This window comes from Mustela putorius, unplaced genomic scaffold (genome assembly GCF_011764305.1).
Source record: "Mustela putorius furo isolate JIRA1106 unplaced genomic scaffold, ASM1176430v1.1 tig00000870_pilon_pilon_pilon, whole genome shotgun sequence".
In the NCBI taxonomy this organism is placed as follows: Eukaryota; Metazoa; Chordata; class Mammalia; order Carnivora; family Mustelidae; genus Mustela; species Mustela putorius.
In genome coordinates this window covers 1525056-1551984 of record NW_025421503.1, presented here as the reverse complement: position 1 = coordinate 1551984, position 26929 = coordinate 1525056, and the positions used below count along the sequence as shown (strand labels likewise).

The following is a 26929-nucleotide window of genomic DNA, read 5'->3' as shown; positions in this document are numbered from 1 at the left end:
ATAAACAACCTAACCTTACACCCAAAAGAGCTAGAAAAAGAAGAAAACCCAAATCCAGTAGAATGAAGGAAATAAGAAATAATACAGCAGAAATAAATGGAATAGAGGCCAAAAAATTCAAATGAACAGATCAATGAAACCAGGACCTGGCTCTTTGAAAAGATCAATGAAACATAAAGCTTTAGCCAGACTTATTACAGGGTGGAGGGGAGAGAGAGACAGAGAAAGAGAGAGAGAGAGAGGCATGAAATAAATAAAATCAGTAATAAAGGAGGAGAGATAATAAAACACCACCACAGAAATACAAAAGGTTGTTAAGAGAATATTTTGAAAAATTATATGCCAACCTAGAAGAAATGGGTAAATTCCCTATGGACATATAAACCCCCAAAACTGAATCGGGAAGAAATAGAAACTTTTAACAGACCAATTATTAACAATGAAATGGAATCAGTAATCAAAATACTCCCAACGAACAACTATAGTACCAGATGGATTCACAGGAGAATTCTACCAAACCATTAAAGAAGAATCAATAACTAGTCTTTTCAAACTATTATAAAAACTAAGAAGGAAGGAAAGAATTCAGCTCATTGTATGAGGCTAGACTTATCCTAATAACAGAACCAGGTAAAGGCACTAAAAGAGAGAGAGAGAGAGAAAGAGAGAGAAATATAGCCCCATGTCTCTTATGAACATAGATGCAAAGTCCTCAATAAAATACTAGCAAACTGCATCCAACAATACATTTTTAAAAAAATCATTCACCATGATCAAGTGGGATTTATTCCTGGGATGCAAGGAATTTACAAATCAGTCAACATGATACATCACATCAACAAGAGAAAGAAAAAAAATGATTATTTCAATAGACGCATAAAGAGCATTTGACAAAGTACAACAACCATTCGTGATAAAAGCCCCTAAAAGGTAGGTTTAGAGGGAACATACCTTAACATAAAGAAGGCCAGATATGAAAAATCCACAGCTAACATCAGATTCACTGGTGAAAAAACAAGAGCTTTTACTCTAAGATCAGGAACAAGACAAGGATGTCCACTCATCACTTTTATTCAGCATGGTACTGGAAGTCTTAGTCACAGCAGTCAGACAACAAAAAGAAAGAAAATGTATCCAAATCAATAAGAAAGAAGTTAAACTTTCACAATTTGTAGATGACATACTATGTATAGAAAGCCCTAAAGACTACACACATGCATACACATACACACACACACACACACACACACACACACACAAACCTACTAGACTTGATAAATGAATTCAGTAAACTCACAGTTTGCAAAATTAATATACAGAAATCTGTTGCATTTATATACACTAACAATGAAGTAGCAAAAAGAGAAATTAAGAAAACAATCTCATTTATACTTGCCAAAAATAATAAACATTGTGTTATAGTGAAATCATAGTGTTCTGTTTCAGACAGTTTGAGAGGTTTGGCAAATTTTGCCAATTCTGGATTTTGCTGTGAAAAAAACGTATTTGTATTTCCATTTTATTACATGATGCACCAAGACTATCATAATCAAGTGACTTCCCTTGTGATCTAAGCCATATAAAACTAACATTTCCCAATACCTAGGTCATTCCCAGTTAAAAGATATTTAGACAGGCTTATTAATTTCTTCAAGCTGTTAGGACACCATTCAATGTATGGTTTCAATAATGTAGGAACTGATATCAATAATGCATATTATCTTAAATTAGATAGAACATAATTCTGAGACCCAAGTTTGACCTCCATTCAGATTATTTACTTATAGAAAGAGAAAAAAATCCTTCAATGACAGAGCTACCATGTACCTGTATTTGTAATCTTGTCTTGCAGTCTGTCACTTATAACTGAGGACCAGTTGGAAAGCATAAGAGATACAGTCAAATTCTATGTTGCTTAAGTGGCATAAAATAATGGATGTTAGGGAGGTTCCCCCATCCATTTCTACCCCCAACCATGACTCTGTTAGAAGTTTATTAGCAATAATTCCTTGAGGATAATTTTATATACAATTTTATAATTTCTAACAAATATCAATTATTCTATGATATATTCATTACCATACCTTTTTCAACTGCATTATTTTACAAAATTGAGTTAAAATCAGGACACTGAGAGAAGGGTAGTAGGTAAAGTGGGTGATTAAAACTGAAGAGGAATAAATATAGAACTTCTAGAAGTCTTAAGGGAGGACTAACAATGGGAGACACTAAATGGATGATAGGCAGGAGTGAAGGAATTTAAGACTCAAATCTAGAAGGTTAAATGCATGTATGTTAGTGTAGTGCATGGGATTGGGGTAGAATATTCTGATAGGTAAGTCATGGGTTCAAATGTTTTAACACCATCTGAAAGGTCTTAGGCAAATTGCTTGAACTGTTTCAGTTTCTTTGCAAAATATGATTGTGCCTATCTCATAGTGCTATTGTGAGGAATAAGATAACCTACCATACAGTGCTTAGCACAGTGTCTAGCACAAAGTAAATGCTTGGTAACTGTTCGTCAATACTATTACCATTACTTGCAGAAAAGCAGATTGAAAGGAACCAAAGACAATTTCCACTTACCAATTTTGCCCTGGACAGAAATGGCTTAATGCGAAGATTTAAGAAAATCAAAACACAGCTCAAAATAATTTCAACTACATTTAGTATCTTACTAGCAGGGTTGTCACATTAAAGAGCAGTGCCAAAATTAACAAAACAGGAAACAACATGTGTTGGAGGGGATGTGGAGAAAGGGGAACCCTCTTACACTGTTGGTGGGAATGCAAGTTGGTGCAGCCTCTTTGGAGAACAGTGTGGAGATTCCTCAAGAAATTAAAAATAGAGCTTCCCTATGACCCTGCAATTGCACTCCTGGGTATTTACCCCAAGGATACAGATGTCATGAAAAGAAGGGCCATCTGTACCCCAATGTTTATAGCAGCAATGGACATGGTCGCCAAACTATGGAAAGAACCAAGATGCCCTTCAATGGACAAATGGATAAGGAAAATGTGATTCATATACACTTTGGAGTATTATGCCTCCATCAGAAAGGACGAATACCCAACTTTTGTAGCAACATGGACGGGACTGGAAGAGATTATGCTGAGTGAAATAAGTGAAGCAGAGAGAGTCAGTTATCATATGGTTTCACTTATTTGTGGAGCATAACAAATATCCTGGAGGACAAGGGGTGCTAGAGAAGAGAAGGGAGTTGGGGGAAATTGGAAGGGGAGGTGAATCATGAGAGACTATGGACTCTGAAAAACAATCTGAGGGGTTTGAAGTGGCGGGGAGGTGGGAGGTTGGGGTACCAGGTGGTGGGTATTATAGAGGGCACGGATTGCATGGGGCACTGGGTGTGGTGAAAAAATAATGAATACTATTTTTCTGAAAATAAATAAATTGATAGCTGTAATTTAAAAAAAACCTGTGGGAGTTATAGTGAGGGATTTATCTAATTGGGAGGAAGTAAGGGTTTCCCTTTTAATAAATGGATATAAAAACAGTATATATTTGGATATAACCTGTGGGAGTTATAGTGAGGGATTTATCTAATTGGGAGGAAGTAAGGGTTTCCCTTTTAATAAATGGATATAAAAACAGTATATATTTCCCACTCAAAAAAAAAATTCACAGGGTTAGCTATTTTTGTGACTGTTTTTATTTTGGTGACCACAAACGTGATTAGTTAAATAAAGTAAGCTCTATAAAAAAAAAAAAAAAGCAGCGCAATTTTATTGGTATGCCTTTAATGGTCTTATTACTGCCTTAAGAGTTAATTGCCCTTCCTCACTATCAAAGAGCTGCCATGGGAACTGGAACAAATCAGATACATTATTTTCGACTGAATAAAATATTGATAGTGTATAACAATATATCCACTCTTATTGATTCCATTATTTGTATAAGTACTGTTTTATAATCTTATGTGAACCACTCATTGTGGAAAAAGATATTGCTTTAGTCAGTCATTTTACTGTTTTTATATCAAATGTTTATTTCCAGCTTAATTTATGTGCATGAAGGTAAATTTCTGACACTTACCTTTGAAATTCCCTGCAGAAATTTTAGATTACTTGCTTTGTTTTGGCTTATCATTAGTTTCCAATCAAGTGAAACAAGGAACAAATTACTGATACATGCAAGGATTTGGATGAACCTCAAAGATATTATGGTAAGTAAAGGAAACCAGACAGAAAACGCTACATACTGTATGGTATTTTTTCAAAATCTACTAATGTACATGCTAGAGAAATTACATAAAGACTTCAGTGGATTTATTTTCTTGTATCTCCTCATAAATTTTTGTATTCATTTTCCATTTTTTAAAATACTAGCATATATTTTTAACTGGAAAAGCAGCAATGAAAACCATCCCTAAAGGTTAAGATATAAAAGGCAAGAGATCTTAGGTCTACTCAGAAAAGAAACAGTAACCCATTTGGGTACAGATGTTTGGTGGAAACAAGGAAGAAAACAAAGCTTGGGTGGAAGAATTTAGAAAACCTTAGAACCAAGACAATATCAAGGTCAGAATGTAATAAAGCAACTTATCCAGTGATTAATGTTTCTCTTCACCTTAATTAGAACATTACAAAATTCCAGACTTCTGTTCTTTTTTTGTTTTTGGCCTTTTCTAGTAGAAACATTTTTAGTAGAAGGGACTGAAATTTGAAATGGAAAGTTTCTGGATCCTAAAACCTATGTCTCAACATCTTTCTCCAATAAGATACACTCTAGTGTGGTAGAGAAGAAAGAGCACCAGCTATGTGATTTTGCTCAAACTACTGTAAATTCTTTGAGCCTTAATTTCTTCATCTGTGAAATATAAATAATAATGCCTGCTCTGATTGCCTCTCACAGGGGTTGTGAGAATCAAATAAACTAGTTTTAAAAGCATTTTATAGCTTACAAAGCTTAACACTAATGCAAATGATTAACATCTTTTAATAAAGTACTCATTCATTGTCTATATATTTCACACTATATAGGTTCTGAGGTTCATATGGAAAGGGGTATTTCCCCTGGCTTCCAGGACCTTGGCATACTTTGAAACATTAGTTTAAATGGATAAAATGCAACAAATGACAGCATACAATTGAGGGTTAAATGACAGGGTGTGATTGCTAACAGGTTGGTAGAGGGTTGCTTGGAGGGGACCTAAATAAGAGGTAGTTGTTGAAAGAAACTTTGTGTAAAAAGGTAAGTTTTATTTGGTTGAATCCAATAAAGTATTCATCCCTGGTGGCTACCAATAAATGTTGTGGGGAAATATATATATAATTTGTCTTCAGAAGTTTAAAGATAGTTCTCAAATATTTTCCTAGCTTACCATAATGCATTATCCATTACATATATGCCACTTGAAAAGTTATTTAATTTCTGTTTGAACATGTTTATACTTTCTGTCTGCATTTGTATAACTAATATTTATTGAATTCATTTTAATGTGCCAGGCATTGTGCTAGGTGATAGGCCTATGACCTCTTGGAACAAGTTCAATTAATTTAATGTCTCATGTGCAGGTTTATACAGTGCTAGAGCTGAAGAAAACCTTAGAGTTTCTGCAGATCAAATTTCTCATTGTATAGAGAAAGGAAATGGTGCTCAAATAGATAACATCACCTACCCAAGATCTCACAAATAATAAGGGTAAAGCTAGGACATGATCTTAGGTCTCCTCTTCCCCAGGTCACTGTGCTTTCCATCAAGTGCAGCTAATACAGTCACACTTGGCTTTCTCATTTGCCATTGTTTCTCATATAATTTCTCTTTAGCAACTTCAAAGTGGAACAAAGGCTGACTGATGTGCTAGAGTTGGGATATTCTTGAATCTCCATAACTCTTTAAGCCATAATGTGGCAGGGAAATATTTTAGAACTGAATATTTTTAAACATTTTTTATCATTATAGAAGTGACTTGCCCAAGGTCCAAGAGTTAGACAAGAACTGAGGAGCCAGTATATAACCCAGTGATCTTATGTTTACTGTCATAATCTCTTTGCATCAAACACCTACATGCTAAACAGTCATTTGGGTAACGATGACAGTCACACATTTATTTATTTATTTTTTCATTCACACATTTAGTACCATTTAGTAGTAGGTTTTTTTTTTAACACTTCCCAGAAACAAAATGTAATCATAGTATACAATGCTTAGAAAGCAGACTTTCACACATTATATCTTAAGGGCTGGAGGATTTTAGTCTTTTACCAGAATATAATACAAGAGCAAACCAAGGTAAGCATATACATAATTTTAAGAATTAATACAACACACTGTATACAATAGTCACTCAAAAACGCTTATTGATGGTGATACCTTATTCAAAAGATAGTAATCCTATAGACAAAATCCACTGCCTCAATTTTGGTATAGACCTTCAGACTTGAAAGACTTTAAATAGCTTTGAGAAGGAATAAAATAAAGGGAAGAAGGGCAAGATGGTGGAGAAGTAGGAGACCCTGTTTAAACTGGTCCCCTAAAGTGAGCTAAATATCTACCAGAACACTCTGAACACCCATGAAATCAGCCTGAGATGTAAGATTATACACTTCTGGATCTCTCTGGGGGCAGAAGCTCATCAGTGGAGAGGTAAAATGGAGTGGGAACACTTGAACTGATATCAGAGGATATCAGGGAGAGGGAGCCCCCAGAAGTGACCCATTGGAAAGTAATACCACAATATGAGAGTTCCCTGTGGTTGGGGTCCAGCATTAACTTGGAGACTGGTAAACAGCACTCAAACAGAACAGAGGGTCTTAAGGGGCAACTGGTGGAATGGGGAAGCCACAGGCATGGACCTAAGCTCACAATCCCACGGCAGTCACAGCTGGTGCCCACTCATGTCTGAAAGAGCCCTGCTCAGGCTCCTGCTGGAGGACCCTGAGCCCCCAGCCTTCTGAGACCTGCGTTGCAGGGTCGGAAAGCACCCAGCATGTGCATGGACTCCAGAGAGCAGTCCTGGCAAAGGCAGCCACTGGAAGTGGGCTCCCTGGACCAATATTGCTCATGGTTTTAGTGGCATGGGGGTGCAGAGACAAGCGGGGACCTTGGGTCCCCACTGAGACAGCGGCTGGGGGTGCGCACCATCTGTGGAAGGTAGTGAGGTTCAACATAGTTTGCAGAGGGGGAGTCTGTGTGTTCTGGATGACCCAGAGGGGAGCACACTGAGGCTTCTCTCTGAGGCAGAGGTCTGGGTATGGAGAGTTTACTTTACACTAACCCTCCAAAAAGCCGCAAAAAGCCACCAAAGAAGAAAATCTCCAGGGAACAAAAGGCTGAAAAACCATTTTCCACAGAACCCAGCCCCTTGATAGGGTCAGAGCAACTCAGCCCAAGCAAGATTGACTGAAAAACAATGTGGCAGGCCCTGCCACTAGAAGATAAACCAAAAGAATGAAAGGACGATAATCATAGGTCCCCATAAAACTGTAAACCTCAACATCAGCAGAAAACAATATATTAACCTCTCAGTACTTCCTCCAAACCTACATATGTTGTAGATACAACTGGTTTTTATTCATTCTTGCGATTATTCTATTATTTTCTTAACCTACTTACCATTACAACTAGATGTTTAATACAACATATACCATAATAAATTTTTTATTTGAACTTTCTTCATACATATACTTGTTTTTCTCTTATAGATAGATATAGATATATGGATATAAGATTCAAGGTAATCCTTTTTCCCTATTCAATACTACTCATATATATATATACCAGTTTTTATTGCTTTGTATCATTGCAAAGTTGAGTCCTGTAACAAAAGATAACAAGATAAACCCAGGAAGAACTGAAATAAACTTCCTCACCCACATTGAGGATTTATAAACACCTTCCCATCTTATTCTTCTGTCAGTGTTTCTGTGTATTTGTTTTTGTTTCTGTACTATATAAATCTTATTTTAGAGATTCATTTTGGCTCAGTTTTATTTTTTTTTTCTTTTGCTTTTGTCAGTCTTTTTGTTTATTCATTTTTGTTTATGTTCCTTATAAATCCTACTTTGGGGGCTCATTTTGGCTGTGTTTTTTTCTTTTTTCTTTCTCTTTTTCTCTTTTTTCTTTTTTCTTTCTTTTTGGTGGTGACTTCTGAATGCTGCAAAACTTTCCAAGGTGCACGTTCCCTGGACTGTGGTTGATATATTCAGCTGTACATCCCCACAAACACCTCTCATTGAAATTATTAGAAAGAGGAACATCCAGCAGAGGAAAACTTCAGAGACAGTGCCCTCTCCATCAGAGACTATTGGATATGGACATAAACAGTATGTTGGAAAGGGAATTCAGGGTAACAATTATCTAGGCAATGCCTATGTTGGAGAAAACCATTAGTGACAACATAGAATCTCTAAGGGCAGAAGTGAGAGTTGATCTGGCAGAAGTTCAAAATGCTATCAAAGAGGGCGCCTGGGTGGCTCAGTGGGTTAAGCCTCTGCCTTCAGCTCAGGTAATGATCTTGGGGTCCTGGGATGGAATCCTGCATCAGGCTCCTTGCTTGGCAGGGAATCTGCTTCCTCCTCTCCTCCTCTCTCTCTCTCTGCCTGCCTCTCTGCCTACTTGTGATCTTTATCTGTCAAATAAATAAATTAAATCTTCTTAAAAAATGCTATCAATGAGATCCAATCTAATCTAAATACTTTAACAGCTAGGGTAACAGAGGTAGAAGATCAAATTAGTAATCTGGAAGACAACCTAATAGAAAAGAAGGATCAGGAGGAGGCCTGGAACAAACAGCTTAGAAGCCATGAAAATTGAATTAAGGAAATAAATGATGCCATGAAACATCCCAATGTCAGAATTGTTGGGATCCCTGAGGGGGTGGAGAGAGAAAAGTTGGGAAGATATAGTTGAACAAATACTGAATGAAAAATTTCCTAATCTGGGGAATGGAACAAGTGTTCATGTCCTAGAGACAGAAAGGACACCCCCAAAATCAACGAGTCTAGAAAGTCTTCCAGGTACACAGTTGTGAAATTCATGAAACATAAATTCATAGAGAATGTCTTGAAGGACAGTTAAGGGGAAGAGATTCCTTAACTACAGAGGAAGGGCCATGAGAATAACATCAGACCTGTCCACAGAAACATGGCAAGCCAGAAAGGCAGGATAAGAACACTTTTTCCAGAAAGACTGACATTCAGAGTGGATGGAGAGATAAAGAGCTTCTGAGACGAGCAAAGTTTAAAAGATTATGTGACCACCGAGCTGGAACTACAAGAAATATTAAGAGGGGTTCTATAAAATAAGAAAGAACCCAAGAGTGACATAGAACAGAAATTTACAGAGACAATCTATAGAAACAAGGACTTCACAGGCAACATGATGTCAATAAAAACTTATCTTTCAATAATCACTCTCAATGTGAACAGCCTAAATGCTTCCATAAAATTCACAGGGTTGCAGACTGGATAAAACGTCCATATATTGCCTACAAGACATACATTTGGAACCTAAAGATATATCCAGACTGAAAGTGAAGGGATGGAGAAGCAACATTCATGCCAACAGGCCTCAAAAGAAAGCTGGGCTAGTGATTCTCATATCAGATAAATTAGATTTTCAGCTAAAGACTGTAGTGAGTGATACAGAAGGACGCTACATCATTCATAAATGGTCTATCCACCAAGAATAAAAAAAAACAACAATTGTAAATATTTATGCACCCCAATATAGGAGAGCCAACTATGTAAGCCAACTGTTAATCAAAATAAAGAGTCATATCAATATGAATATATTAATTGTAGGCAATCTTAACATGCCACGCTCAGCAACAGACAGATCATCTAAGCAGAAAATCAACAAAGAAACAAGAGCTTTGAATGACACATTAGGCCAGATAGAACTCATAGGTTTATATAAAACATCCCAACCTAAAACAACAGAATACTCATTCTTCTTGAGTGTACATGGCACTTTCTCCAGAAGAGACCACATACTGGGTCACAAATTAGGCTCAACTAATATGAAAAGACTGAGAATATTACCTGCATATTCTCAGACCTCGATGCTTTGAAACTGGAACTCAACCACAAGAAAAAGTTTGGAAGGAATTCAAACAAATGGAAGCTAAAGACCATCCTGCTCAAGAATGTTTGGGTTGGGGCACCTAGGTGGCTTAGTGGGTTAAGCCTCTGCCTTCAGCTCAGGTCATGATTTCAGGGTCCTGAGATTGAGCCCCACATCAGGCTCTCTGCTCAGCAGAAAGCCTGCTTCCCTCTCTTTGCCTGCCTTTCTGCCTGCTTGTGATCTCTCTGTCAAATAAATAGATAAAATCTTTTTAAAAAAAGGAATTTTGGGGTCAACCAGGAAACCAAAGAAGAACTTAAACAATTTATGGAAACCAATGAGAATGAAGACACATCAGTACAAAACCTATGGGATTCGGCAAAGGTGATCCTAAGGGGGGAATACATAGCCATGAAGCCTCACTCAAAAAACAAAAACAAAACAAAACAAACAAACAAACAAAAAAAAAAAACAAAAAATGGAAAAATCCCAAATACACAAGCTCTCTTTAAACCTTAAAGAACTGGAAAATGAACAAGTTAAGCTAACCCACACACAAGAAGGGTAATAATTAAAATTACAACAGAGATCAATGCGTAAAAACTAGAGATATAGTAGAACACATCAATGAAACTATAAGCTGGTTCTTTGAAGGAATTAATAAGATCAATAAAACACTGGCAAAACTAATCCAAAAGAAAAGAGAGAGGACCCAAATTAATAAAATTATAAATGAAAAGAGAGAGATCACAACTAACACCAAGGAAATAGAAACAAACATCAGAAATTACTATTAACCAGAATATGCCAATAAGTTAAGCAACCTAGTCAAAACGGATGCATTCCTGGAAACATATAAACTTCCAAGACTGAAAAAGAAATTGACAACCTAAATAGACCAATGTCTAGTAATGAGATTGAAGCAGTGATCCGAAAACCTCCCAAAAAACAAGAGCCCAGGAACTGACCTGGGCTGTTGAACTGACCCCCAGGATTCCCTGGGGAATGTTACCAAACATTCAAAGGAGAAATAATACCTATTATCCTGAAGTGTTTCAAAAAACAGAAACAGAAGGAAAAGTTCCAGACTCTTTCTTTGAGGCCAGAATCACTTTGATCCCCAAACCAGTTAAAGACCTCATCAAAAAGGAAAATTTCAGACCAATATCCCTGATGATATGGATGCCAAGATTCTCAATAAGATCCCAACTAATAGGATCCAACAGTACATTAAAAAGATTATCCACCATGACCAGGTGGGATTTATCCATGGGATGCAAGGGTGGTTCAACATTTGCAATCAATCAATGTGATAGAACAAATCAATAAGAGAAGAGAGAAGAACCAGTGGTGTTCACAGTTGATGCAGAAAAAAGTATTTGACAAGATATAGCATCCGTTCCTGATTAAAGCTCTTCAAAGTGTAGGGATGGAAGAAACATTCCTCAACTTCATAAAATCGATCTATGAAAAACCCACAGCGAATATAATTCTCAGTGGGGAAAAGCTGACAGCCTTCCCTTTTAGATCAGGAACATGACAAGGATATCCACTCTCACCACTGTTGTTCAACATAGTACCAGAAGTCCTAGAAACAGCAGTTAGAAAAAAAAAAAAAGAAGAAGAAGAAGAAGGTATTCAAATTGACAAAGGAGTCAAACTTTCTCTCTTCACAGATGACATGATACTTTATATGGAAAACCCAAAAGACTCTATCCCCAAACTACTAGAACTCATACAGTAATTCAGTAGTGCGGCAAGATACACAATCAATGTGTAGAAATCAGTTGCTTTCTTATACACTAACAACGAAAATATAGAAAGGGAAATTAGAGAATTGATTCCATTTATTATAGCACCAAGAACCATAAGATACTGGGAAATAAACCTAACCAAAAAGGTAAAGGATCTATACTCGAGGAACTGCAGAACACTCATGGAAGAAATTGAAGAAGACACAGAAAGATGGAATAGCATTCCATGCACGTTGGAATAAAAAACATCGTTAAAATGTCTGTACTGCCCAGAGCAATCTATATTTTCAATGCCATTCAGATCAAAATCCACCGGAATTTTTCAAAGTGCTTGAAGAAACAATCCTAAAATTTGTATGGAACTAGAAAAGACCCCAAATCACTAAGGAGATATTGAAAAAGAACAACAAATCTGGCCGCATCACGTTACCTGATTTCAAGCTTTTCTGCAAAGCTGTGATCACTACAAGACAGCATGGTACTGGCACAAAAACAGACACATAAACCAATGGAACAGAGTACAGAGCACAGATATGGACCCTCAGTTCTATGGTTAAATAATCTTCGACAAAGAAGTAAAAAATATCTAATGGAAAAAAGAGAGTCTCTTCAATAAATGGTGCTGGGAGAATTGGACAGCTATGTATAGAAGAATGAAACTCGACCATTCTCTTACACCAAACACAAAGATAATCTCTAAACAGATGAAAGACCTCAACATGAGGTAGGAATCTATCAGAATCCTAGAGAACTTAGGCAGTAACCTCTTTGACATCAGCCACAGCAACTTATTTCAAGACATGTCTCCAGAGGCAAAGAAAACAAAAGCGAAAATGAATTTTTGGGACTTCATCAAGATAAAAAGCTGCTGCACAGCAAAGGAAACAGTCCACAAAACAAAGAGGAAACCCACGGAATGGGAGAAGATATTTGCAAATGACACTACAGACAAGGGGTTTATATCCAAGATCTATGAAGAACACCTCAAACTCAACACTCAAAATTCAAATAAGTCAAAAAATGGGCAGAAGGCAGGAACAGACACTTTTCCAAAGATGACATACAAATGGCTAACAGACATATGAAAAAAATGTTCATCATCATTAGCCATCAGGGAAATTGAAATCAAAACCATACTGAGATACCACCTTATGCCAGTTAGAATGGCCAAAATCAACAAGGCAGTAAACAACAACTGTTGGAGAGGATGTGGAGAAAGGGGAACCCTCTTACACTGTTGGTGGGAATGCAAGTTGGTGCAGCCACTTTGGAAAACAGTGAGGACATTCCTTAAGAATTTAAAAACAGAGCTACCTATGACCCTGCAATTGCACTACCAAAGATACAGATGTAGTGAAAAGAAGGGCCATCTGTACCCCAATTTTCATAGCAACAATGGCCACAGTCCCCAGACTGTGCAATGAGCCAAGATGTTCTTCAACGGATGGGTGGGTAAAGAAGATATGGTCCATATACACTATGGAGTATTATGCCTCCATCAGAAAGGATGAATACCCAACTTTTGTATCAACATGGACGAGACTGGAAGAGATTATGCTAAGTGAAATGAGTCAAGCAGAGAGACTCAATTATCATATGGTTTCACTTACTTGTGGAGCATAAAGAATAACATGGAGGACATTAGAAGAAGGAAAGGAAAAGTGAATTGGGGGAAATCGGGGGGGGGGTGGAGATGAACCATGAAAGACTGTGGACTCTGCGAAACAAACTGAGGGTTTTGGAAGGGAGGTGGGTGGGGGGTAGAGTGAGCTTGGTGGTGGGTATTGGGGAGGCACGTATTGTATGGAGCACTGGGTATGGTGTATAAACAATGAATCATGGAACACTGAAAAAATAAAATTAAATTAAAAGAAAAGAAAATAAGATAAAAACCTTTAAACAGTTTCAGCCTATGTTCAACTCAAGGATGGATTTCTGCCTCACCTTGAGGTCTTTTACCCATTTCGAGTTTATCTTTGTGTATGGTGTAAGAGAATGGTTGAGTTTCGTTCTTCTATACATAGCTGTCCAATTTTCCCAGCACAGTTTATTGAAGAGACTGTCTTTTTTCCATTGAATATTTTTTCCTGCTTTGTCGAAGTTTATTTGACCATAGAGTTGAGGGTCCATATCTGGGCTCTCCACTCCATTCCACTGGTCTATATGTCTGTTTTTGTGCCAGTACCATGCCGTCTTGGTGATCACAGCTTTGTAGTAAATCTTGAAATCAGACAACATGATGCTCCCGGTTTTGTTTTTCTTTTTCAACATTTCCTTAACGATTCAGTGTCTCTTCTGGTTCTATACAAATTTTAGGATTGTTTTCTCCAGCTCTTTAAAAAAATGCTGGTGGAATTTTGATAGGGTTGCCATTGAAAGTATAGATTGCTCTAGGCAATATGGACATTTTAAGATTGTTTTTTCTCCCAATCCATGACCACGGAATGGTCCTCCCTCTTTTTGTGTCTTCTTCGATTTCTTTCATGAGTGTTCTGTAGTTCCTCAAGTACAGATTCTTTACCTCTTTGGTTAGGTTTATTCCCAGGTATCTTATGGTTCTTGGTGCCATAGTAAATGGAATTGATTCTCTAATTTCCCTTTCTATATTTTCGTTGTTAGTGTATAAGAAAGCAACTGATTCAGATCAATGTTTAAGTCAACAAAGAAATCCTTTCAAATATCACTGGCATTTTTTCTGCCTGTTTTCTGCAAAGGTGGCTCTGGCTGCACTAAGCTTGTTGAGAACAACCTGCTCCTGCTAAGCTAGTGTATCTGTCAACTCCAGCCACTGTCATGATCATCTACAGGGACCTCATCAGTCATGATGAGATGTTCTCCGATATCTACAAAATCCCAGATGGGCTGTGTCTGGAGGTGGAGGAGAAGATGGTCTTTAGAACTGAGGGTAAACTTGATTACTTGCTCATGGTGCAAATGCCTCTACTGAAGTCCCAGAGAGTAAGGGTACCACAAGCACACTAATTTACAGGAAACCAGCTTTACAAAAAAAGCCTACAAACAATTACATCAAAGATTACATGAAGTTAATCAAAGGCAAACTTGAAGAACAGAAGTTAGAAAGAGTAAAACATTTTATGACAGGGGCTGTACACCCTTAATAATTTCAAAAATGACAAATTCCTTATAGGTTAAAACATGAATCCAGATGACATGTTGCTCTGCTGAGCTACCAGGAGGATGGTATGATCCCATATATTGTTTTTTTTAAAGGATGGTTTATAAATGGAAAAATATTAATGAATTTGACGATTACTTTAGATGTATCACCTATTGTCGTTACTGGCTTCTGTTCTTCATCCACAAAACACCAGGACTTAGAAAAATGGGACTGATGTCATCTTGAGTTCTTCACTTATTTTGACCTTGGTTTTTAAAAGATTTTATTTGATTTAATTAATTTATTTGTTTATTTTAAATATTTTATTTATTAGAAAGAAAAAGAGAGAGAGAGCATGCATGAGCACAGGGATGGGGGTAGGGTCATAGGGAAAGGGAGAAGTAGACTCCTGGCTGAGCATAGAGCCTGACTTGGGCCTCTATCCCAGGACCCTAAGATCATGACCTGAGCCAAAGGCAGATGTTTAACTGACTGGGCCACTCAAGCACAAGCACTCCTTGACCTCAATTTTATTTGGAGCAAAGGCATTGTTTTCAAGGAAAAAATGTCATGTAGGTTGTCTAAAAACAAAATTCATTTTAATATATATAACTAACATACATCCACAGGTCCCTGCAGTGATATATATATATATATTCACTGTCATAAAGTCCTTCAGCTTCTACTCGAACACTTCTAGTGAAAGGGAGATCACTCCTTAAGAATGCAATCTCTGCCACTGTGACATCCCTTTATCATTCTAATGCACTGAATTCTTATTTCCTGTAATTTCTACCAATTGAACCAAACTTTGACCTCTTAAGTGATACAGAGAACTTCCTGTTTTGTATGTGAAATATCCAAAAATATTTGAAAGCAATAAGCATGGCCTCTCTCTCCAGCCACACCTCAAATTTCCATGCAGAACAAGCATTTTTCTGTGTCAAATGCCCTGGTTCATCCTAAAGATTCTACATTTGACTTCCTAACCAGACTTTAAACGAGGCTGACTACTCTCTTCTAGAAGAATATCCAAGATTTTTGCACCTTGAAAAAAATAATATCCCAGATGCAGTATGGTCAGTCAGCAGTAAATAGAGCTGCTAATGGTTTTACTTTTTTTTTTGTCTTTGCAACCATTTTTTTTACTATTTTTTTAAATTTATTTTTTTATTTTCAGCATAACAGTATTCATTATTTTTGCACCACACCCAGTGCTTCATGCAATTCGTGCCCTCTATAATACCCACCACCTGGTACCCCGACCTCCCACCCCCCACCCCTTCAAAACATGGTTTTACTCTTGATTTCTATACAATAAAAGGAGCCAGAGCTGCACATTAGACAAGTTAAATAGTACAACCATAGCAAAAAGTTCCCACATCTTTTTCTTTATTCAAATTGGTATCCTATTGGGATGTGATCTATGCAACTAGTACCTTGCCTAGGAACGATCAAACATAGTTGTTTACTCCCCTTATAAATCTCTAATAATAATAAATAAATTTCTGTGCAAATAAACCTTCACACCTTAAATTTTTAAGAACAAGTTAAAACAAACAAAAAAAGGAACAAAGCCCTCTGTTTTCAGAAGACATTAAGTATGACTTCCTCTATGTCCATGGTATGAAGCAACATGTCATTGATTTCAACTACAGACATATCTCATTTTATTGCACATGGCTTCATTGCACATCACAGGTATTGAATGCTTTATAGATTGGGGGTTTGTGACAACACTGCTTCAAGCAAGATTATCAGCACCATTTTTCAAATAGAATTTGCTCAGTTTACATCTGTGTCAAATTTTGTTAATTCTCATGATATTTCAAAAAGTTTTTTAAAAATATTGTATTTGTTATGGTGATTTGTGATTACGAATCTTTTATGTGACTCTTGTAGTTGTGTGGCTTCCCAGGGGAATTCTACTAACCATTTAAAGAATTAATACCTATTTTTCTGAAGCTGTTCCAAAAACTAGAATTGGAAGGAAAACTTCCAAACTGATTCTACAAGACCTGCATAACCTTGATGCCAAAGACCCCATCAAAAAGGAGAATTGCAGACCAATATCCATGATGAACATAGGTGCAAAAATTCTCAACAAAATACTGGCAAATCCAATCCAATGGTACATTAAAAGATTTATTCACCCTGATTAAGTGGGATTTATTCCTGGGCTTCAGGGTGGTTCAATATCTGTAATTAAGGTGATACATCACATTAATAAAAGAAAGGATAAGAACTGTATGATCCTTTTAATAGAAGCAGAAAGAGCATTTCATAAAATACAACATCTTCTTTTTTTTTTAATATAATTTTTTTATTTTTTATAAACATATATTTTTATCCCCAGTGGTACAGGTCTGTGAATCACCAGGTTTACACACTTCACAGCACTCACCAAAGCACATACCCTCCCCAATATCCATAACCCGACCCCCCTTCTCCCAACCCCCCTCCCCCCAGCAACCCTCAGTTTGTTTTGTGAGATTAAGAGTCACTTATGGTTTGTCTCCCTCCCAATCCCATCTTCTTTCATTTATTCTTCTCGTACCCACTTAAGCCCCCATGTTGCAACACCACTTCCTCATATCAGGGAGATCATATGATAGTTGTCTTTCTCTGCCTGACTTATTTCACTAAGCATGATACGCTCTAGTTCCATCCATGTTGTCGCAAATGGCAAGATTTCATTTCTTTTGATGGCTGCATAGTATTCCATTGTGTATATATACCACATCTTCTTGATCCATTCATCTGTTGATGGACATCTAGGTTCTTTCCATAGTTTGGCTATTGTGGACATTGCTGCTATAAACATCTTCTTTTGATAAAAATGCTCAAGGAAGTAGGGATAGAAGGAACCAACTCAGCATCATAAAAGCCATATACAAAAGACCCACAGCTAATATCATGCTAAATGGGGAAAACCTGAAAGCTTTTCCCCTTAGGTCAGAAACACCAGATGTCCATTCTCACCAGTTTGCTCCAACATAGTACTGGAAGTCTCAGCCTCAGCAATCAGACAACAAAAAAGAAATAAAAGGCATCCGAATTGGGAAGGGAGAAGTCAAACTTTCACTATTTGCAAGTGACATGATATTCTATGTAGAAAACCCAAAACACCCCACCAAAAAAATTGCTAGAACTGATTTGTGAATTCAGGAAAGTTGCAGGATATAAAATCAACAAGCATCATCAAAACATTTCTATACACCACCAACAAAAGAGATTGGCAAGGAAGCAGAGAAAGGAAGACTCTTATGCTGTTGTGAGAGTGCAAAGCGGTGCAGACACTCTGAAATGCAGTATGGAGTTTCTTCAAAAAGTCAAAAATAGAACTAACCTATAACCCAGCAATTGCACTGCTAGGTATTTACCCAAAGAATACAAAAATACTTATTTGAAGGGGCATATGCACCATAGTGTTTATAGCCCCATTATCAACAATAGCCAAATTGTGGAAAGAGCTAAAATGTCCATTGTGTGATGAAAGGGATAAAAAAAAAAGATGTGGAATATATACACAATGGAATACTACTCAGCCATCAAAAAAATATCTTGCCATTTGCACTTATGGGGATGGAGCTAGAGTGTATTATGCCAAATGATATAAGTCAGTCAGATAAAGATAAATATATGATTTCATTCATATGCAGAATTTAAGAAACACAACAGATGAACATAGAGGAAAAGGAAAAAGAAAAGGGGGAAGGCAAACCATAAATGAGACACTTAACTATAGAGGACATAGCCTTGTTGGAGGGGAGGGGGGTGGGGGATGGGCTAAATGGGTGATGTGTATTAAGGTGGGCACTTGTTATGATGAGCACTGGGTGTTGTATGTAAGTGATAAATCACTAAATTCTACACCTGAAACCAATAATACCCTACAATAAACTAAGTAGAATTTAAATATTAACTTTAAACAAAATAAACATTTATCTAAAAAAGTTGTAGAAAATCAGCTTATTTAAAAATACACTTTATCAATAGTTAAATGAGAAATGACTTTATGAGATGTCATGCTGTTTGCTCCCAAAGTCATTTTAATTAGTACTTTAAAGATTTACATCTTTTCATACATTTCTAAGATACTGTATTTTAATCTTTAAAATATGACTTAACTGAAACATTTGGCTTAGTCACACAATTTGTGTACAACTATTTTTTCTGTAAACTACTAAGGTCTAAGATGGTAGTAGAGCTTGTTTAGATTCTTTGTCTTATATTCTTACATTTGTAATTATGAAATCTGATTTTTAAATGAAATCTGATTTTAAATGTTATTATATTGATCTCTTGTTTTGGGGAACACAAGAACTTTATTATACTTAGGAAGTTCCCAGGAGTCTGTCATAGCAGTTTAGCCCCCAACACCCTCTACCTTTTTCTTTGAGGTGATAAGATATAAAAGATTATATTACAGCTCTAAGATGCTATCACTTTATGCCCTTTTAGTTCCTAATATATACTTCAACCATATCAGGGATAACACTCTTGCTAAGCAAAATTCATCTTTGCCCAAAAATAAGGTGTTAATTTGCTATTAAGTATTGGTATTGTACAGTCAAAGGAATGGAGCTCCCTTCAAAGTAATAATTTTGAAAAGTTACATATTTTATTATAATGAGCCACATGAAAAAAATCAGTCCTATGGGTTTATAGTTATGCCTTATATAATGGGTGAGACAAAAATAGGGCCATTTCTCTCAATGGGAATTTATCTGAATAATCTCCACACTGCCATTATAAATGAGGGGAAATTCAGGCCTGGATTAAATGCTCAACTTCTTCCTAAAACTTTATCTGATTCTCCTCCCCGAACTACCAGAGTGCCATGTTGATAACTTTCTTAATGCACTGTGTTTGTATTGTCTTGGGTTATAATTAATACATTTTTACCCCTCTCAATCAGAAGCTCCTTAGAAACATGCCTTATTTAGCTTTATAGCTTTCTCATAGAGTAGGCTATCAATAATTTTTTTAAATGAATGAGGGAACCACTCATATGTGGTGAATGAGGTGTATTCTTTGGGTAAATACCTAGCAGTGCAATTGCTGGGTTATAGGATAGTTCTATTTTTGACTTTTTGAAGAAACTCCATACTGTATTTCAGAGTGGCTGCACCGCTTTGCACTCTCACAACAGCATAAGAGTCTTCCTTTCTCTGCTTCCTTGCCAATCTCTTTTGTTGGTGGTGTATAGAAATGTTTTGATGATGCTTGTTGATTTTATATCCTGCAACTTTCCTGAATTCACAAATCAGTTCTAGCAATTTTTTTGGTGGGGTGTTTTGGGTTTTCTACATAGAATATCATATCACTTGCAAATAGTGAAAGTTTGACTTCTCCCTTCCCAATTCGGATGCCTTTTATTTCTTTTTTGTTGTCTGATTGCTGAGGCTGAGACTTCCAGTGGTTCAAAGTGGTTCAAGAGGGAACCACTTTTAAACATTGAATAAGGAAGCTTCCTGGGCTTTATCTGCCTCATTTTATAAAATGGGAACTCTAACCATTCTATCTAGTCCACAAGTATGTTGATAGTATCAAATCAGAAAAGCCTTAAAAATGCTTTAAAACTGTTAAGTGCAATAAAATGAAAGTGTTACTAATTCATTTTTTATTAAATCAGAAATCATTCAAAATCATCAATAACACGAATTTATTGAATTTATTGACATTATGGCAAAATACGATGAATCCAACACTGCCTCTGCTCTCAAGGAGTTTCCAGCCTTCATAGCACTTTTTCACTCTGCAAATTATATAATGAATTTTTTTGTCTGTTCCATTAGGATGAAAACATTAAGAAAGATAAAGATATTGTTCATTATATATCATGTTCAGTGCTGTATCTCTAGTAAATGTTGCTGAATGGCTGGATGATTGATTTGACTATACTTAATAGTAAATATAGAAATTCAAACACTTCAACAAATATTTACTGAAATACCACTGTGAACAAGAACCAGAGGATGCAAAGCAAAGGTGAATAGAAAGTGCACACAATTGTTATCTTTTGGGAGGCTAAGTTGGTGGCATAGTAGGAGGACCCTAGGCTTGACATTTCCCTGGAACACAGCTAGGTAACAATAAAATCATTCTGAATACCCAAGAAATTGACCCAAGAACAGATAGAACAAACTGCACAACTAGACGGAGAGGAGAGGCCACACCAAAGAAGGTAGGAAGTACAGAGACATGGTCTGGGGGCAAAACAGATCATGGATCATGGGTACTACAGAGGGGAAGAATTCCTTGTCACTGAGAGGGACAAGAAGGAGTGGAATGTACAGGGATACACAGGAAAAGAACACTTCCTCAAAGCCACTGACTTCTGGGAAAACAAGAAGGGCTGATTTTCATGCATTTTTGCAACCAGCTGGGCTCAAAGACAGGAGTTTTCAAGGTCTATGGTCTTGACTGGAATAGAGCCCTGAGGGCACTGCCTTACTCCTGGAAAGAAGGCACACAAGCAGCCCCGGGGCAGACAACATGATCTGAGGATCACCTAAGGCACACAGAGAAAGACTGTTCCCTCTTTTTGGAGTGCATCTGGGAGATGGGGTACTGCCTCTCCAGAGACAGAAGAGCTAACATGCACCATTTTCCTCCTGCACTCTTCAGCACAGGTGCAGAGGACACTTGCTGAGCAGAGCTAACCCAGACACTGGCTTTTTAGCCTGCTTTACTCCAAATCCCATGCCCCTGTGCTCTGGCACTACTCCCCTTCTGGATCAAACATGCATCAGTGCCAGCATGGTGAGACCCTCACCCAGAAGACCAGCACAGGTCCATGCCACACGAGGTCCTTAAATTTTGGTTTTAAAAGTCAACAGGCTTGGCTAGGATAGAACCCAAAGTGCACTACACTGTTCTAGATAGACAAGTAGCCTAGAAAAAGTGTGAAAACAGCAATCTGAAAAACACCTAAAATGCATGAGAGGAAATAATTCCCTCTTCCTGGAGCATTTCTCTGAAAGTAACAAGCACAGGCTCCCCTCGCTAGGGACGAAGGACCTGCCTGGTGCCATTTAACTCCCCTACCCCTCAGAACAAGCCAACTTGAGAAAATGTAACAGTGCCAAAATTGACTGTCCAACCTGCTTATGAGTCTACACTCCCACCCCTGTGCTTTGCTGGTGCTGCTTTTCTCAGGCAAGTATGCCTAAGTACTGTGCAGTGGGCTTCTTTCCCAGAAGACCAGAACAAACCCCCATACTCACCATGTCTACAAAACACAGAGTTCTGTAAGCCTTCGGTTCTAGTGAAAATAGCATGAGATCTCATTTAACAAACAGACCAGAGGACACCTAGTTAAAACCTGTCACATTGTGACCAAGGTCCTAACACTGTTTACTGTGGGCAAGGAGACCCTCTGCAGACAACTGACTTGAGGGATAGAACAGCCAAAACACGACAACAGATTGCACACTGCACACATCATGACACTTCCTGAAACACCAGCTGCTGGACATCATATAACCTCTTCTTGATAAAGCAATTACTCTCAGGGGCAAGAAACATAACAGGTTTTTGTAACACACAGAAGACAGAAATCTAGACAAAATGCCAAGACAGAGGAATTCATTCCAAAAGAAAAAAACAAGAAAGGATCACAGGCAAAGATCTAATCAAAACAGATATAAATAATAGTCTGATGGAGAATTTGAAACAGCAATCATAAGTAAACTAGCTAGCCTAGAGAAAAAGCATGGGAGGCATCAGGGAGACCCTTCTGAAGAGATAAAAACCAATCAATCAGAAATTAAATGTGAAATAACTGAGATTTGAAACCAACTGGATGTAATGAACACAAGGATGGAAGAAGCAGAGGAACAAATAAGTGATATAGAAGATAAATAATGCCCCCAAAATGAATCTGAACAAAAGAAAGAATGAAGAATGATGGATTATGAGATTAGACTTAGGGAATTCAGTGACTCCAATAAACATAACAGTCATATCATAGAAGTGCCATAAGAAGAAGAGAGAGAAAGAGGAGAAGGTTTTTGATGAAATTATACCTATAAAGTTTCCTAATCTGGGAAAGGAAAGAGACATCCAGAACCAGAAGGCACAGAGAACTCCCATCAAAATCAACAAATGCAGACCAACAAAAAGATATAATGTAGTTAAATTTGCAAAACATAGTTCTAAAAAAAAGAAAAAAGGACTAAAAGCAGCAAGGCAAAAGAAGTCCCTAACATACAAAGGAAGACCCATAGGGTTAGCTGCAGATCTTTCCAGTGAAATTTGGCAAGCTAGAAGAGAGTGGCATGATATATTTGATGTGCTGAATGGGAAAACTCTGCAGCCAAGAATATTCTATCCAGCGAGGCTATCACTCACAATGGAAGGAGAGATAAAGAGTTTCCCAGACAAACAAAAATTATGGAGTTCATGACCACTAAGCCATCCCTGCTAGAAATATTATAAAGGATTCTGAGTCAGAAGGAAATGCCAAAAGTGACAAAGATTAGAAAGGAACAAAGAAAATCTCTAGAAATATGACAAAACAAGTACTAAAATGATACTAAATACATATCTATCAATAATTGTTCTAAATATAAAAAGACTAAATGCTCCAATCAAAAGATGTAATGTGTTAGAATGGATAAAAAAACAAGGCCCATCAATATGCTGCCTACAAGAGACTCATTTTAGACCTAAAGACACTTGCATATTGAAAGTGAGGTGGTTCAGACATATCTCTCATGCAAATGACATCAAAAGCAAGCTGGAATAGCAATAGTTGTATCAGACAAACTAGATTTTAAACCAAAGACAATAACAATAGATGAAGAAAGTCACTATATCATAATAAAGGGCACCATCCAACAAGATATAACAATTGTAAATATTGATGCCCCCAACTTGGGAGCACTGAAACATGTAAAGCAATAACAAGCATAAAGGAACAAATTGATAAGAATACAATAGTAGTAGGGGAACTTACACCCCACTTACATCGATGCACAGATGATGTAAGCAGAAATTCAACAAGGAAACAATGGTTTTGAATGACACCTTGGACCAGATAGACATAAAAGATATAGAGAACATTTCATCCTAAAGCAGCAGCATACACATTCTTTTCAAGTGCACATGGGACATTCTCCAGAATAAATGACATACTAGGTCACAAATCTGGCCTCAACAAGTACAAAAAGATTCAGACCCTACTATGCATATTTTCCAACCAGAACACTCCAAAAAAATGAAGCCAACCACAAGAAAAAATTAGGAAAGACCACAAATACATGCAGGTTAAACAATATGCTGCTAAAGAAGAACTGAGTCAACCAGGAAATTAAGAAATTAGAAATACATGAAAATAAATTTAAATTGAAAGCAATATGGTCCAAAACATTTTGGATGTAGCAAAAATAGTCACAAGAGGGAAATATATAGCAACACAGGTCTAAGTCAAGAAGCAAGAAGAGTCTCAAATAAACAACCTAACCTTACACCTAAAGCAGCTAAGAAGAATCAATAAACGAAGCCTAAAGAAAGCAGAAGAAGGAAAATAATAAAGATTAGAGCAGAAACAAGTGATATAGAAACTAGAAAAACATTAAAACAGATCAATGAAACTAGGAGCTAGATCCCTCCAAAACTTAATATTGACAACCCCCTAGAGAGACTTATCAAAAAGAAAAGAGAAATGATGGAAATAAATAAAATCACAAATGAGGGAGGAGAAATAACAACCAACATCATAGAAGTACAAACTATTAAGAAAAATATGTCAACAAATTACAAAATCTGGAAGAAATGAGTAAATTCCTAGAAACATATAAGCTATCAAACTGAAACAGGAAGAAATATAAAATTTGAACAGACCCATAACTGGCAAAGAAATTGAATCAGTAATCAAAAATCCCCCAACAAACAGAAGTCCAGGGTCAGATGGCTTCATAGCCATGTATGAATGTTCTACCAAAGATTTAATACCTGTTCTTCTCAAACTATTCCTAAAACAGAAATGAAAACAAAACTTCCAAACTCATTCTATGAGGTCACCATGACCCTGATTCCAAAACCAGACAAATAACTCCACTGAAAATGAGAACTACAGCCTAATATTCCTGATGAACATGGATGCAAAAATTCTCAACAAAATACTGGCAAATAGAATCAAACAGTACATTAAAAGAATAATTCACCATGATCAAGGGGGATTTATCCCTGGGCTGCAAGTGTCGTTCAACACTTGCAAATCAATCAATATGAGATACCACATTAACAAAGAAAGAATAAGAATCATATGATCCTCTCAATAAAGGCAGGAAAAGCATTTGACAAAGTACCATATGCTTTCATGATTAAAACCCACAATCACGTAGGGGTAGAGTGAACATACTACAACTTCATAAAGGCCATATATGAAAAACCTAGTGTCATCATGACTACTGTCATCCTTAATTGGGAAAAATTGAGAGATTTTCCTCTATGGCCAGAAACAAGACAGTGAAGTCTACTCTCATCACTTTGATTTAGCACAGTACTGGAGGTCCTAGCCTCAGCAATCAGATGACAATAACAACAACAACAACAACAACAACAAAAGGCATCCAAACTGGAAAGGAAGAAGTCAGTATTTCACTGTTTGCAGAAGACATGATACTCTATGTAGAAAACCCAGGAAGGAAGATGGTAGAAGTGTAGGTGACCCTCATTTTGTCTGGTCACTTGAATTCAACCAGAGTCTTTCAAATAATCCTGAACAACTGTGAATTCAAACCAGAGTTCTAAGAAAAGAATTGCTGCAATTCTACAAATAGAAAAGTGACCACTTATTGCAAAGTAGGAGGTACAGAGAAGTGAGTCTGAGAAGATATATATAGGAAGATAAATTGCAGGGGAAAGAACCTCTGTAAGCCAGCTACTGGAAAGTGACATAGCAACAGAGAATGCAATCAGAACTTTTAGAAGTCTGTTCTGGTGAGGGATGTCCTTGCCTGGCAGGTGCTCAGGTGGTGAAGCAGGGCAAAATTCTAGGTAGGACAGTGTGGTCTCAGGATCTCTGGGATCACAGAAAAAATAGAGGTGCCTGAGTGCAGCAGAGTCCCTAAGCATTGGAGCAGGAAAGCCAGCTATAATCAGCAAGCCCAGGAATGGGCTTGAAGCTCAGTGTTGCCATAAACCATGACCAAAGGCAGGATCAGGAGACTGCTCTCCAAGCAGTGGCCCAGCAAGTGGAGGAACCACTGAGAGATCCTTCACCTTCTCCCAGGAGGAGCAGCGTGGGTGTGAACCAATCCAGATATTGGTCTAAGAGCAGGGGCCCAACAAGGGGCAAAACCATGGTAAGACTGCCTCGTTACCCTGGGGGAATTGGCACATGTGCACACTGCAGTAGTCTGCAGAGTTTGGTATACACAGAAATGATTGGTTGCTTTTCCCTGAGGGTGCACTGCAATTGTTCAGCTCCAGGGCTGGAGACCAGGGTGGAGCCATTTTGTTTTATGTATTTTCCAGCCTCTGAAGTGGCAGGCAGAGCATTCATGGAACAAAAGCCAATAGAGCAACCCTAAGCAGCATATACTGAACCTGGCTCCCTGCCAAGGGGTGGTGAAACTCCACCCAGGCAAAAACACCTGAGAATCAGTGCAACAGGCCCAACCCCCAGAAGACATGCAGGAACATCAAGCTTATACCAACTTTATAGTTCACACAGAGATGAACAACTCCTGCTCTGGGTGGTAGAGAACAAATTTTCATGCTAAAAGACATCGAAAGAAAGCAAAGGTAGCAATCCTTATATGAGAAAAATTAGATTTTAAATCAAAGACTGTACTAAGGGATGTAGAATGAGTAAGTATATCATACATAAAGGGTCTAGCTCAACAAGAAGATCAAACAATTATAAATATTTATGCTCCTACTTTGGGAATAGCCAATTATATAAACCAATTAATAACAAAATTAAAGAAACACATTGATAATAATATAATAATGGGATTTAACACCCCACTCACAACAAGGGACAGATCATCTAAGCAGAACATCAACAAGGAAA

The 26929-nt window shown here is 37.3% G+C and overlaps 1 pseudogene; it reads left to right on the top strand.

Moving 5' to 3' along the window:
* Positions 1 to 14573: 14573 nt before the first annotated feature.
* On the top strand, positions 14574 to 15038 carry LOC101690079 (annotated as a pseudogene).
* The last annotated feature ends 11891 nt before the right edge of the window (positions 15039 to 26929 follow it).